We start from the raw sequence: 14551 nt of genomic DNA on the forward strand, positions 1-14551 counted from the left end.
ACTATGATGTTAGTATATAATCACAACAACAAAAACAGCAAGCAGCCACACTTACATAGGAGGCGACGAAGAATATTACACACATATAACCAGCAGCTTAAAGCAAAGGAGATTGTTTTACATACACATATATAGTCACCAGCTAAAAGCAGAAGTTGTTATTCACACATACACACACATATAGCTAAATAACTAAGTATGCGATAAAACTGTTCCATTATTCGTGAAAAGTCTAGACCTTAGGAAAAATATGCGAACGAGACAACTGAGAGTATAGAAGCAGCGCAAACTAATCATTTTTACTTAAACACGCTACTAGTTGTGAAGTGAAGTATAATTGGGAAGTACTATTCCCAAAGTAATCTAATAAAGACCATTTTACAATACTAAATATTGCAGTTATTTTTTCGAGAGTTCAGTGATTCGAATGTTAACAGAATTTGCATAATAATCAGAAATTCCCAAAATTCGTAACAATAATTGGTCGGCCGGGGTGCGTCTAATCCTGGAGGTAGGGGGGCGCACCGGGTCGATCTCAATGAACGGGTTGGGTTTTGGAATAAAGAAGAAAAATGAAGACGAGAATTTCTCGTTATAATAATACGTTTTATTATGTAGAAGTAAAGTAAACTGGTTACAATATTACCTGAGTATCTTGTTGAAAACAGTGGAGATCGCTAGCGGCAGATGTTAGCTGGTTGGCTGTTAGAATCCAAGAGGCCGGTTGTATTGAAAGCTACAACCGTTGACCCGCAAAATACTACGTTTTGGAGGGGAAAGGCACCCACACATCAACCCCGACATGCATATGCATGAGTGCTGACAAAAAGCACACATACACGTGCATGTATATGCATGCACATGCATGTGGCGGTGATGGTGTGGGTGGTTATAAATTAAAACGAGTATCGAGTATCGATTTGCAGAGTTGCATTGGGGGGATCGCAATCAGATACGGAAAAGTTAGGCATCCTGCCTAAACATGCCGGCCCCCTTGCGATACGCAACATCGTTTTACCCCCACCGATCTCCGACCGCTGAAAAGCAACGAGAAAAACGTTTGCATTAAAACTAAATTTAACCTAAATCGCGTATTTCGCCAGCGTCACGGGTGACCGGGAGTCCTGCCCGACTTGCGCAGCATGCCACCTAAGCTAGGATGAAAAATAAACATTAGAAGTGGAGGAAAGTGAATATTTCTTGCCTTTGTTTATACATAATTCTTAGATATATATAGAATCCATGAAGTGATATGACGTGGAAGGTCAATCGTGCTGGACGAAGAGGCCGAGGTCTCCGTTCCAGACTGGCAAAAAAAATTTTTTTTTTTTGTTGGACGGAAAGGCCGCGGTCTCCGTTCCAGATTCGCATTATTTTGTTTGGTTGGACGAAGAGGCCGAAGTCTCCGTTCCAGACTCGCATTATTTTGGTTTAGGTTTTTCTGGGCTGGACGAAGAGGCCGAGGTCTCCGTTCCAGCGTCTAATGTATCGTGTCGCTCTCGGGGCGACTGCCTTTTTTGTTGGAGGAGGTGTGGCATCTTTTGAGGTGCCAGGGCGAGTGACGGTGAGGTTGGTTGGGTGAAACGGAGGTGTTTTATTACCAAACGTATGTTAAGAGATTGAGTAAAGCGAGTTTAAGCGGAGCGTAGAGGCCGACGAAATTATGCATTTAATTTTGTGCGATGAATGTAAAGAGGCCTTTATGCGCTGCCGTGGAACATTCTTTGTGTTGATTTTGGCCATGTTGTGTGAGAAACCCAAATTGTGGGGTGTTTGTCGATTTCAACACAACCCTGGCGGGAAGAGCTTATACTATTGAGTGTGGCAATTTGTAGAGCTGTCAGCTGATAACTCTTCAATTCATTGGAGTGAGACAGCTGTGCGGTGCTGCCAATTTGGCAGCGTAACTAGACCTAATGGTCATGTCGCGAAGTGTTTGAGGACATTCCCGTTTGAGTTCTGACGCGACGTGAATTCTGAAATGTTTCATTTTGTTTGTGGGTTTTTCCCATAAAGTTCATGTGGTTGAATTGTTATTTCATAAAAGTTTCTGAACTTTCCTATAGTTATTTTTATTAATTTTGAAAATTGTATCATAATCTCCAACCAGCTTTTCCGCAGTTAAGTTTAGGCTAATAACTTGAAAGGTCTCCTTCGAAAGTTATTTCTTCGGAGTTTAGGAGACAGTCTTAAGCTAAGTTGGAGTTTAGAAGAAGGCTTCACTATGGAAAGTGAGTTACGTTTTTTTTTTCATATTTTGTTTTGTGAAATTCGGCTTGTCGTCGACCGCTGTTCATGTGACCAGCGCTTTTGGTTTTCCTCATTTGCTGTTGTTTGTCTGGCAGCATTGTATATTTGTGTTGTTATACTCGCTGAGTCTGTGCACATAACCGGCATTTATAGCGTGACAAGCGAAGTGGCAAGTTTCACCCAAGGAGAAAAAACATGTGAGTATATGGGTTGTAGTCCTATTTTTTTTAGTTATGGGATCATCTTCCATAATATAATGATACCACTTTCTTTCCTTTTCGTTTCAGGGCATCGTTCGAACTTCGTCCCAATCTTCGCGTTACATTCTTGAATGTGCCGCGGAACTACAACCGCATAATATTGAAGGTGCGGTATTATGACGAGGGACCCTCGTGGTACACCCGCTTTTATCGGGGTTATGAGGGGGTCCTTTGGGTGCGCGCAGACTCCGCGGGCGGCCAGGAATTTGTGTGCCGGGTGTGTAGGCACACGCTCAGCTGCTTTACCACATTGAAGGCCCACCTCAATCTCCACATGGGTTTCGCACCCTATAAGTGCAGCTGCGGGAAGCGATACCCATCGGCTTCCTCGCTGGGGTTGCATCGCCAGCGAAAGCATAGCTCGCTGTAAGCGGGATTACGTCGGTATCTGCCTTGTCGGTGTGTAAAAATATTTTTGTACAAATGAAGTGGAATTTTTGGACGGTGAATGGACAAAGTTGGTTTTTTTCTTTGTGTCCCGAACCATAGTGGTTGGTAGGGTGTGTCGGCACCTACCTACCTCGCGTAGGACTTCTTTGGGTTCCAGGCTAAAAGGACTGCCGAAACTTTATCGGAACTTCAAAACACACAAAAACAATCTATCATGAAAGCGAGACCACTGTTCCCCAAAGCTTAGGGAATTTGACATGTTCTTGTTTATGTTTGACATTTTGATTTTTCACTAACCTTTTAACAAAGAAAACAATGCAAATAAAATCGAAAATTATTTCGCTCTCGAGTGGTTCATTTTTTTTTTTTTCACAAGAAAGCTGATTCTGATTATGTTTTTATGCACCACATTGTCAAAGTAAACCAAAATTTTCATTTGTCGAAAAAAGTAAAGTTGTACGGGTCCTAACACTCGAGTGTGTTGGATCCCGCGGATCCGATTTGTGATCCCATGGGGTTGCGCGTAATGTGTTTACGGCGTAAGGAAAAACAAAAGCAAATGTCATCGAGTGGGAACCTTGGTTCGTTCATTCAAAAATGTCATTCATTCATGGAAATGAGTATACAGACATTTTTGAATGAATTTTCTTTATGAAGAAAAAAAATGTGTGATGGGTAAGTATGCCGGTATCGTTCCCTTTTAATAATTGTATACATTTTCTAATTTCTTTTTCTTTGTTTCATTTCAGATAACTATTAAACATAATTGCGTCGCCGCCGTCATGCAACAAATTAACTAGCGTAATACTTTTGTTTCCCAAACATAATTTCGTAACCTTTTCCCAATTGTTCGTAGCGGGGCTTCTAAGAAATCTACGCATGCAAAGCGCTGGCATATACAATTGTACCTTGTACCTTATTACAAGTTTGCAATAGTAATATGTTTAATTATTTGAGTTTTTGCATGCATGTAACAAAATAAAACAAATAATATGTATATGTATGTACATAACATAACATCGATGGGCACATTGCACTACAAGCTGAGTTAAAAATCTACTACACTTTTACATTTTAGTCAATCCTCATCAAAACATAGTCTAAAAAACCACTTACGAATCAGCTTTAAATCTGCAATTTACTATCCGATACCTTAGTCACACCTCTAACATTCATTCCCTCTGTACAAATGTGGCCGGAAAATGTTGGTATATGCGCAATTGAGGTGGTATTTCCTTCCCAGTACGTAGATCAAACAGAATTGGAACAATTCGATGGTGCTTCAGCTGGAAAATACATAATTGGTTTGGGACAATCGAAAATGGGTTTCTGCTCTGATCGCGAAGATGTCGCCTCACTGTGCCTTACTGTCGTCTCGCGATTAATAGAACGCAATCAGATCAGACCCCAAGATATTGGACGACTTGAAGTTGGCACTGAAACCATCATCGACAAATCAAAATCAGTTAAATCTGTACTAATGAAATTATTTGCCGATTCCGGTAACACAGATATCGAAGGCATCGATGCAACGAACGCTTGCTATGGTGGTGCAGCAGCACTCTTCAACTCAGTTAATTGGATTGAATCATCCAGTTGGGATGGACGTTATGCGCTTGCGGTGTGTGCCGATATTGCTGTATTTGCAAAAGGTGCAGCGCGTCCCACAGGTGGCGCTGGCGCCATAGCCATGTTGGTGGGACCAAATGCATCACTCATCTTTGAACGTGGCTTACGCGCTACGCATATGGAGCATGTATATGATTTCTACAAACCTGATCTGAGTTCAGAATATCCTACGGTGGACGGTAAATTATCAATACGATCTCTCAGCGCTGGATACATGTTATCAATTGTATCGCAAAAAATTTGAAAAGAAAGATCCAGATGCAGCTCAAGTTGGTTTGGAAAATCTTTCACACACCCTTCTGTAAGCTGGTACAAAAATCAATGGCGCGTGTAGTCTTCAATGATTTCCTGCTCTGCAAAAGTACGAAACGTGCGCTCAAATATTCCGGCCTGGAACGATTCAATGATGTCACGCTAGCGAATACATATTTCGATCGTGATGTTGAAAAAGCTTTTATGACACAATTCAATGATACTTTCGAAAAGAAAACACGTAAATCCTTGTCGCTGGCCAATCAAGTGGGTAATATGTACACACCATCGGTATATTCTGGTCTGGTATCATTACTAATCAGTAATACCCCCGAAGAGCTCTTAGGCAAACGTATTGGCGTTTTTTCATATGGATCTGGTTTGGCTGCTTCAATGTACTCAATTTTGGTAACAAAAGATAAACAAGTCTTCCAGCAATTCGTTTCCAAATTGGATTACGTCTTGCCAATGTTGAATACACGTAAGAAAATAGCACCTGAAGTATTCTCCGAACTGATGGAAGTACGCGAAAAGAACAATCATGCGGCGTCGTATACACCGAGTGGGAGTGTTAGTGCGCTATTTCCTGGCACCTATTATCTCAAGCATGTGGATGATAAATATCGACGCACCTACGAACGCACGTCGGTTATAACGAATGGTGTTCACTAATAGCAGGAGAAGGACCAAGATAGGAGGCGAGCTGTGTGGGATAGATACTAATTTGTATTTGTGTATGACACGTTTTAGCAGTTGGAGTAAGAATAAAGGCCACGTTACGGTTCGGCGATAGAATTACATAGCAGCATGTTTGCTCATACTTATATAATGCAAATGCATCAGAAATTTAAAGATATCTTTGGGTGTAATCCCATATCCATTATCAAATAGACGTTATGTGTTGTGGATGGGAAGTATACACCAGTTCTAAGTATACACCAGAGCAAATGGATACATTGAAAAGGTTACCAACTTTGCTCGCCGACGATCCAAATGTGTTATGCGCCATGCCTATTGAAAATTTGCATCGTAACGAATTTGCAAAAGCACTTCATAGTTATAATAATCAACTGCTTCTGAAGAATTTTAAGTTAAGTAAATATATGTCCTTTGAGTATTTATGTACATACAAACAGATATTGATATCAACTTAGTCTTTACGTGTAGGTACTGTGATACATGGCTCCAGAAATTCTAACAAGCAATGGTCATGGAAAAGCAGTTGAATGGCGATCTTTGGCGCACTTAAGGTTGACATGTTAACCGGCAACAAAATCACCAGGAAAACGCGATGCGCCCACCAAGTCTCGAGGGGACTTTGGAAGAATATGACGGTGAGTAAATATTAATGTGTAGTGGTTGCTGATATGTTGTTTCTTCCCCCTTTTGTGTCACGGTTTGAATGCCTTGATTTGCTTTGATTCAAATGCGAATTGTCAATTTTGGGGCCTGAGCGCCTGCCTTGGCACGTCCGCTATATTTCTGACGACGGACGGTGCTATTGATTCACTACTGACTTTGGCAGAAGAGTTAAGCTTTTGTGCGGGCCTGCTACACAGGGAGTATTTACCCCTTTATTCTGATATTTCGGAAGGCTCATTCCCGCTTAAATATCCATTGAAGTGTTGCGAATAAAACTTTAATTTAGAATATTTGGAACCCGTTAACCTGATACTACCTCGTGAGGTGCAAAATATTTCAAATATAAAACGATTCCACACATTCTTAATAGAGACGTAGGTTCCGAGCCTACGGAGTGAATAACTTAACGTACTCAATGAGTACATTTCGTTATGGCATCTCCATTGGTTTTAACGACATTTTTACGCGAATCGATCGCCTAGGCGAATATTGACGCGGAGTGATGAATGTTAAATTAGGTTTCGGATGGTATAGGTGTCTGTACCGTTCATATAATTACTTATGTCCATCCACTCTAATAGATCATGGCATAGTTAGTAAATTCATCATAAAGGCAAGAAATGTTCCAAGCGATTACACAGTTCTGTACTTATCAGCTATCCGGAAACTAAATTCTGTGGGCCGAGGACGTTTACGTTCTGTGGCATTAAGGTTCTGGTGTTTCTCTCGGGGGAGCGAGTGGTGTGGTTCCGGAGAGGGAGCGTGGGAATTTGGCTTGATTTGATTTGATTCAGACTCAAGTGCGAACTTGCTTACCATTAAAATGGTGAGTTTTCATGGAGCGTTCTCTGGTCCTCCCTGAGGACGTGGGTTGATTTGGTGGAAGTTTAAAAAGGTAAAAAGACCCTTGGATTCTGTGGCAGGTCGGTTCGCCCTTCTGCGGTAGGCTTTTCTGGTGTCCTCGTTCTGGGATAACGAGTGAGTTGGGAGTTTCTGTTGTCCTCGCTCTGGGTCAGCTAGTGAATTGTGGGATTTTCTGGTATCCTCGCTCTGGGTGAGCGAGTGAAGTGTGGGATTTTCTGGTGTCCTCGCTCTGGGTGAGCGAGTGAATTGTGGGATTTTCTGTTCAAGGGGGCTCCCGGTTAATATTGTTAATTGAAAAAAATGCTTTTTGTTTGCGAGCTTTTGGTAAGCTCTCCCGCGTCTTCGTGCGTCTCGCTCCCTTTCCCCATTGCCCACCAGTAGTCAGGTGTAGGATTCCCTCCGGTAGACTCGACACGAGACCGGGGGTAGAGAACAAAAAAAGAAAAGATGTAGGATCGCCCTCCGGTAGACTCGCACCATCACGAGACCGGGGGGTTGATTATAATTCGGGCCTCGGGAGAGACATAAGCTTAGGGATAGCGGGGCATCACGGCGCGTGGTTGAACGCGTCTTTATGTCCCGCGCTCCCTTTCGCCATTGTCATCGCGTAGTACGTTTTTGGATTCCCCTCCGGTAGACTCGCACCATCACGAGACCGGGGGGTTGATTATAATATATGGCTCGGGAGAAACGCAGGCTTAGGGATAGAGAGACACGAAGACGCGGGTTCTTAATATGCTTTCTATGCTATCATCAACCGTGGGCCTCTGATTTTAGGTAGTCGAGGGAAATAGGATTTTGGTTTTTGGGGTTCTGGAAGGCGGGATTTGGCCCCTTACATTTAATCCTCCTTGTCGCGGGACGGAAGGAGTACCAATTTCGTAATTGGTCTAGTTATTTGTCCCCTGGTTGTATGAACGTCAACAACACGCACCCGGTTATCAGAGCCTGGGTGTGTGTTGACGATTCTCCCCATTCTCCACTCGTTGGTTTGGAGGTTGTCCTCTTTGATAACAACTAGGTCTCCGGGTTTTAGATTAGGTTGTGGATGTTTCCACTTGTATCGTTTCTGGATCTCGGTGAGATATTCGGTTTTCCATCGCTTGCAGAATGTGTGATGGAGGGCTTTGAGTTTCTGCCACCGATTGTTCATAGAGGCAGGGCTCTCACTAGCATCCGGCTCTGGCGGAGCCAGTAGATGGCTGCCAGTGAGGAAATGACCTGGGGTAAGTGGCTCTAGGTCCGTTGGGTCATTGGATGCCGGGCTGAGTGGCCGCGAGTTCAGGCATGCCTCGATGTGGCACAAGAGTGTATGGAATTCCTCGAAGGTGAATTAGTATGGTGAGGCTATCTTTTTGAAGTGGCTTTTGAAGCTTTTCACTCCAGCCTCCCACAGCCCCCCATATGGGGAGCGCCCGCAGGGATAAAATGCCAAGTGAGTGATTGGTGGCTGTACTTCGAGACAGCATTGTCTCGGGCTTGTGAAATGAAAGTTTTGAACTCCGATCGTAGGGATCGTGAAGCTCCGACGAAGTTTGTCCCGTTCTCGGAGTAGACGTTTTTGGGACATCCGCGGCTAGATATAAAACGGGCAAAAGCCGCAAGAAATGATGGGGTGCTGAGGTCAGTAGTGGCCTCTAGATGAATCGCTCGTGTGGAAAAACACACGAAAACGCAGACATAGCCTTTGGATAGTCGACACCCTCTACCGCGGTAACTTTTGGTGTCGAAGGGTCCTGCGAAGTCGACTCCAGTATTCGTGAATGCACGGCTGAAGGTCGTGCGTTCGCGAGGGAGAATACCCATAAGTTGGGTCTGAGCACGCTTTCGGTGTATAGTGCAAACTTTGCAATTATGAATGGTTGCCCTAATCATGGTTTTGATGTTAGGTATCCAGTATTGGGTGCGTATCAGACGTAACATGAGTTGGTTTTCCCCAAGCAGACTTTGTTGATGAAACATTAGGACTGTCAGACGGGATAACCGGCAGTTGTGTGGGAGGAGGATTGGGTGGCGTTCAGTAAAAGCTAAGTCCTTTGACGCCCCGCGTCGCCCTCCTACCCGAATGATGCCATGTTGGTCTAGGTAGGGATTAAGTGAGAGTATTGCACTTTTCCCTGCAATTGGTTTTCCGGCTTTTAGATCATTATATTCGGAACTAAAATGTTGTTTCTGATATATTTTAATTAAGAGTTGGGTTACTGATTTGATCTCATTAGGAGAGATTAAAGGTGACTCGACCTGAAATGATTTTTTTGTTTTGGGGTGAGTTCTTCGGTAGAACCTCATAACGTATGAGAGCATCCGTAAAGCCCTAGGTAGGTCTGAAAAGCGTTGGAGAACATCGGTAGTATTTACTGTTGTTGTTGCGCAGGTCTTCGCCCTCTTTTCCTCTACGGAGGTGATGTAGTCACTTTTTTGTGCTGGCCATTGGGAAGTGTCTTCTTACAGCCATGAAGGTCCCTGCCACCACAACGAATTGTTGACCAATTCAGACGCAGGTAATCCTCTGCTACCTAAATCTGCTGGGTTAGACTCTGAGTTCACGTGCAACCAGTCCTTATTTCCGACCATGTCGATGATATTGGTGATCCGATGTGCGACGAAGGTTGACCAGGAACAAGGCGGTTTCCTTATCCATGCGAGAACGATCGTTGAATCCGTCCAAAGGTGAACTCTCACTGGTCCCAATTTAAGGTTTCTGAAAATGGATTCGGTGATTTCCGCTAACAGCACGGCTCCGCAAAGCTCCAACCGTGGAAGAGAAAGGGTTTCCACAGGGGCTACTCGGGTTTTGGCTAGAAGCAGGTTTGTGCAGACGTTATCATCCGTTTTGACGCGCATGTAAACGGCTGCTGCATAAGCCTTCTCGGATGAGTCACAAAATCCATGGATATCGATGTCGGTTCCTGGAGAAAAGTTGACCCATCTAGGTATCCTTATTTTATTGATCTCATGGTATTGGTCGGTGAAGGTTTTCCATCGTTCCAGCGTACTGGTAGATACTGGTTCGTCCCAAGCGGTGCCTTCTAACCAAATACTCTGCATTAGTATTTTTGCCACAATGACCATTGGTGCCAGCCACCCTAATGGATCGAAAAGTTTGGCGATTGCTGATAGTATCGCTCTCTTTGTAATGTTTTCCGGGTTGTCCAGCGTCCCTGCTTTAAAAGAAAATAAATCGGAGAGGGCATTCCACCGAATTCCTATTGCTTTAACTGAACTGGTATCTTCGAAGGCCAGGAAGTTTTCACTGAGCAGGTCTGCTTTGGGAATGTCCCTTAGAATGTCCTCTGAATTGGATGTCCATTTGCGAAGTAGAAAGCCCGCGGAGTGTAGGACTTGACGAATTTTATCTCTGGCTTTAATGGTCGATGTGATCGTATGTCCACCCGCTAACACGTCATCTACATACATGTATTCTCGAAGTATGCTAGCCGCTGTAGGGTGTGAATTTGAGACGTCGTCTGCTAATTGGAGAAGCGTTCTTATCGCAAGGTATGGAGCGCAATTCACTCCGAAGGTAACCGAGTGTTTCATATTCTGACAACACTCGAACATATTCTTTACCTAAATCTGGGTTTTTTATTAGCCGCCCCTCATTCCGGAAGAATTGAGAGCATGCTCGTTTCAGGGACGGTCCAAAATTAATGTTATTAGGGTGATCCTGCCTGAATGGTAGTGATACGGTGTATCTTCCATCTTCATCACGTTTCGTTGTTTCTTTAAATAATTTTTCGCAATACTTCTCATCTTCATTTAATATTTTATTTTTTGGTACATTTTCTACCTCCCAGAAAGTTTTGAGTTGATTGTCTAACGCAACCTCGTTGTAAAAAGACATAATGCTCTTCGTTGGATTCGGTGCTTCTATTCGACCTGTTAGTATCCAACCGAACACTGTCTCTTGTGCCAAGAGTGTGTTTAGTACATTCTTTTTTATACCGTTCATTATAATTTGGGGATATATGTCTCCGCCAAGTATGAGGTCTACGTCTTCGTTGACGTAGAACCTCTTGTCTGCCAAAACCAAGTCTGGGGATGTCTGCATAGTCATTGCGTTGATATGGCAGGATGGAAGATTCCCAGTGAGTTTCGCTAGAACTAGTACGGGTGTAGTCAGGCTGAAGCAGGGATCCACTGGTGAACGTAGTTCGATGTTGGATGCTTCTTTCACCTGAGGTGACACCGCATTTGTGATGCCTGAAACATGGGCATGCATTTTCCTCGCTGGAAAATTGATTCTGCATTTCAGTCTTTCAGTTATAAACGAACATTCAGACCCAGAATCAATTAATGCCCGCGCGGAGAAGTCGGTACCATTATGGTGAATGTGTACGCGAGCAGTTCCTAATAGCACATTTGTGCTGGAATTGGCATGGCAGGATTTGACATTCTTGTTCGTAGAGGAAGGTAGATGTCCCGATTCCTGTATTTTCCGTGCCTGTACCGAAGTTGATGGGGTATTATCCGCATCTTTGAAAGGGTTGCGCACCGCCGGTTGCTGAAGTGTGTCCGCATGCAGGAGCGTGTGGTGACGAGAGTGGCATTTGGAACAGTTGTACGAACTGGTGCACCTCATCACTGTGTGTCCTGGGGATAAACAATTCAGGCAGCTATTTGTGGATTTGACGAATTTAATCTTTTCTACCGGGTTTAAATCGCAAAAACGTGAACAGTTGCGTAATCTGTGCTCCGTAGATTTGCACATTTTACACATTGATTTTGTTGTTTGCTTGATTACTTTTGTTTGAAAAGCACCAAGTCTCTTTGTAGGGGTTTCTGTCGACTGGCGCGACATGTTTGACTTTTGCACTTTAGAAGTGACATTCCCTGTAAAACCAGACACGGTTTCAAGTGTCTGAAAACGATTTGACAAGAATTTGTCCATATCCTCCCACTTGGATATGTCCGTTTTGTGGTCGATGCTCTGCTCCCATAGAGCCAACGTATTCTCAGGTAATTTTGTCGAACATAAATAAGTAACAATCGCATCCCTATTTGAAACGTCAATCTGATGTGTTTTTAAGGATGCTAAACAATTATTTATGTCGCGCTGTAAGGTTTTGATAGAGCTGCCGCACTCGCTATCTATCTTTTTTAGATTAAACAAAATTTGTAGTTGTGAGTTTACGAGAATCCGCTTATTCTCGTATCTCTCACATAGGTTTTCCCAGGCTGTTTCGAAGCCTTCACTTGTCAAAGGACATTTCTTGACAATGTCCTTTGCCTCACCTTGGGTTTTTTGGTTAAGGTGGAATAACTTTTCTACCGGGCTTAAGCGATGGCCGTGAACAGGTCACGAAACGTTGGCCAAGATAGGTAGTCGCCCTTGAATACCTCAGTATCGCAAGCTGGCAGGCGGATACTGTGTTCGCGCGCGCGTTCTCCCTCAGGTTTGACTGCCCTATCTTTTTCCTCCTTTAATTTGGCTTGAAGTTCAGCCATGTTCGACATGCATCGCAAGAATACGGCATATGCGGCTTTATGCTTGATCTTGACCGCTGCAATTTTCTTTGCGTCGAGCGTGTCAGAGCCAAGCAACTCCTCTAGGGCGTTCTCTGCTTTTTCCCACTTGGCTTGCAACTCTTTTTGCTGTATTGCAAGAGTGTGTACAGTGTGCAGAGCCGCATTGATATCATTAAAATCGGCCTCGAATTCGATTATTCGATCGGCCAATCTAATGTTAGAATCCATGTTCATGGTTGAAAGGTGGAGAACAAATTAACCAAGGAATACAACTTTGAAAACCTGAGCGAATCACCCAACCAACAACTATTAAAATTACGCAAAATTGATTTATTACTCTTAATTTGTTTATTTTTGTCTGACTTTGCAGATTATTTGTGCCTTAAAACAGGGAGCAGGGGGAATCAACACCAATGTGTATTGTGCGAAGTAAAGGGGGGCCACTCGCCACTTCAATCGTCAATTTTATTATAAACAAGTAAGGAAGGTTAAGTTCGGGTGTAACCGAACATTACATACTCAGTTGAGAGCTATGGTGACAACATAAGGGGAAAAAACCATGTAGGAAAATGAACCGAGGGAAGCCCTGGAATGTGTTTGTATGACATGCGTATCAAATAAAAGGCATTAAAGAGTATTTTATGAGGGAGTGGGCCATAGTTCTATAGGTGGACGCCATTTAGGGATATAGCCATAAAGGTGGACCAGGGGTGACCCTAGAATTTGTTTGTACAATATGGGTATCAAAAGAAAGGTGTTAATGAGTTTTTAAAAGGGAGTAATCCTTAGTTCCATAGGTGGACGCCGTTTCGAGATATCGCCATAAAGGTGGGCCAGGGGTGACTCTAGAATTTGTTTGTGCAATATGGGTATCAAACGAAAGGAGTTAATGAGTTTTTAAAAGGGAGTGGGCCTTAGTTCTATAGGTGGACGCCTTTTCGAGGTATCGAAATAAAGGTGTACCAGGGGTGACTCTAGACTCTGTTTGTGCGATATGGGTATCAAATGAAAGGTGTTAATGAGTATTTTTAAAAGGGAGTGGGCCTTCGTTCTATAGGTGTTCGCCTTTTCGAGATATCGCCATAAAGGTGGACCAGGGGTGACTTTAGTATATGTTTGTACGATATGGGTATCAAATTAAAGGCATTAATGAGAGTTTTAAAAGGGAGTGGTGGTAGTTGTATATGTGAAGGCGTTTTCCATATATCGACCAAAATGTGGACCAGGGTGACCCAGAACATTATCTGTTGGATACCGCTAATTTATTTATATATGTAATACCTGCCAAGATTTTAAGGGCTTTTTATTTCGCCCTGCAGAAATTTTTCATTTTCTTCTACATAATATGTTAGGTGTCACAACCATTTTATAAAGTTTTTTCTAAAGTTATATTTCGCGTCAATAAAACAATCCAATTACCTTACCATGTTTCATCCCTTTTTTCGTATTTGGTATAGAATTATGGCATTTTTTTCATTTTTCGTAATTTTCGATATCGAAAAAGTGGGCGTGGTCATAGTCGGATTTCGTTCATTTTTCATACCAAGATAAAGTGAGTTCAAGTAAGCACGGGAACTAAGTTCATTAAAGATATGTAGATTTTTGCTCAAGTTATCGTGTTAACGGCCATGCGGAAGGACAGACGGACGACTGTGTATAAAAACTGGGCGTGGCATCAACCGATTCCGCCCATTTTCACAGAAATCAGTTAGCGTCATAAAATCTATGCCCCTGCTAAATTTCAAAAGGATTTGTTAATTTTTGTTCGACTTATGGCGTTAAAAGTATCCTAGACAAATTAAATGAAAAAGGGCGGAGCCATGCCCATTTTGAAATTTTCTTTTATTTTTGTATTTTTTTGCACCACATCATTACTGGAGTTGAATGTTGACATAATTTACTTATATACTGTAAAGATATTAAATTTTTTGTTAAAATTTTACTTAAAAAAAATTTTTTTTTTAAAGTGGGCGTGGTCCTTCTCCGATTTTGCTAATTTTTATTAAGCGTACATATAGTAATAGGAGTAACGTTCCTGCCAAATTTCATCATGATATCTTAAACGACTGCCAAAT

At 42.7% G+C, this 14551-nt stretch overlaps 1 protein-coding gene and 1 pseudogene across 2 annotated transcripts in view; both read left to right on the forward strand.

Annotated features, from left to right (window-relative positions):
• Nucleotides 1-14551, forward strand: part of CCHa1-R (CCHamide-1 receptor) — a 331052-nt gene that overhangs the window by 13259 nt on the left and 303242 nt on the right. The window contains exon 1 of one of the 2 annotated variants that reach the window (XM_067772689.1): nt 6012-6115. The exons of the other annotated variant lie outside the window; for it this stretch is intronic. The gene's annotated coding sequence lies outside the window, so the exon portion shown is untranslated. Of the gene's footprint in view, nt 1-6011; nt 6116-14551 lie in introns of those variants that run through there. 2 annotated transcript variants of the gene reach the window in all.
• LOC137246524 (hydroxymethylglutaryl-CoA synthase 1-like) lies at nt 3984-5453 on the forward strand (annotated as a pseudogene).

The sequence above is a fragment of the Eurosta solidaginis genome, chromosome 3 (assembly GCF_040869045.1).
Source record: "Eurosta solidaginis isolate ZX-2024a chromosome 3, ASM4086904v1, whole genome shotgun sequence".
NCBI classification, from domain to species: domain Eukaryota; kingdom Metazoa; phylum Arthropoda; class Insecta; order Diptera; family Tephritidae; genus Eurosta; species Eurosta solidaginis.